The sequence below is a fragment of the Echinops telfairi genome, unplaced genomic scaffold, assembly GCF_000313985.2.
Source record: "Echinops telfairi isolate 266 unplaced genomic scaffold, ASM31398v2 ScPeMD7_7409;HRSCAF=8447, whole genome shotgun sequence".
Classification (NCBI taxonomy): Eukaryota; Metazoa; Chordata; class Mammalia; order Afrosoricida; family Tenrecidae; genus Echinops; species Echinops telfairi.
Genome location: NW_022111309.1, coordinates 118,113 through 119,259, shown reverse-complemented (window position 1 = coordinate 119,259; position 1,147 = coordinate 118,113).

Here is a 1,147-nt window from a genome sequence, read left to right as displayed (position 1 = left end):
GCTGGTTTGGTTTTGTTAGCCCCTGCAGCCACATAGTTCAGAATGAACCCATGGATTAGGGATTTGCCAGCTTTCAGAAATTCATGAGCCATTTTCCATGACATCCCTGCCAACTGTGAGCTGCCTGTGTGACCTGATTTGAGAGCTTCCTCCGCTCCATGAGCCAACAGTTTGCTGCCTGACATTTGAGATTCACCAACCTCCACATTCTGAAGAGTTATTTACTGTTGGCTATTTAGTTTTGTGAGATACTGCAGAGCAAATCAAGGAACATCTTGAACCTCTACCCATAGGGACTGATCTACTGCTGCTCCTGCACAATGCACTGTAACATTCATGAGTCAAGAGCCGCACCAATGGAGATAATGTGGAGGGCAGAAGGGACAGAGTGACAGAGCCAACTGTGACAGGTCCAGAAAGGTCTTTTCAGCCAAGATATGGGCCAGGCAGGCAAGACCAAGAGGAGGATATCTCTAAGGAGCTGAGAGGAGCCTACAGAGATGGAACAATGAAATGAGCCCACCTTCAGGGGGCAAATGTTGGAGAGGGACACAGAGAAAAGGCCTGCCCTGAAGAAGAGCAAATGTGCCTGCATGGTTCTTTAATGTGAATGCTAATGCGTAGCCTACCGATTCTGATACCAAGTTACATTCTGTTACCGAATAAAACTTGTACGTGTGTCTCTGGACTGTAATTTGTACATGGCCACTGCAAAAAGTTAATGAGCTGAGTAGGAGAGGACTGTGGGAAAGATACTAGTGTCAGAACTGGAAAAGCACTGGAGAGTACAGGTATGTTTATGCTCTGCCTCATATGAATCAGAGCTGATGTTGATGGCTGATTCTCCTACATCTGTAGTTAGAGGAAGTGAGAAGCTGTCCACCTTTTTTAAACTACTATTGCTACAAGGCCCATTTTCGATGCATTAATGAAAATATGTAACACATCACCTTTAGAAAGAAACATAAAGAAACTTACTCAGACAAAAATCCCATGGAATACTGACCTGTCCTAAAGAGGTGACCTTATTTCTCCTTAAAAATTCTGCAAGTGGAGAAGGACATTGGGCCTCCACTCAAGTACTCCCTCAACACAAGAATACTTTCTTCTAGTAAATTGGCATTCTATGATGCTCACCTTCCCGACA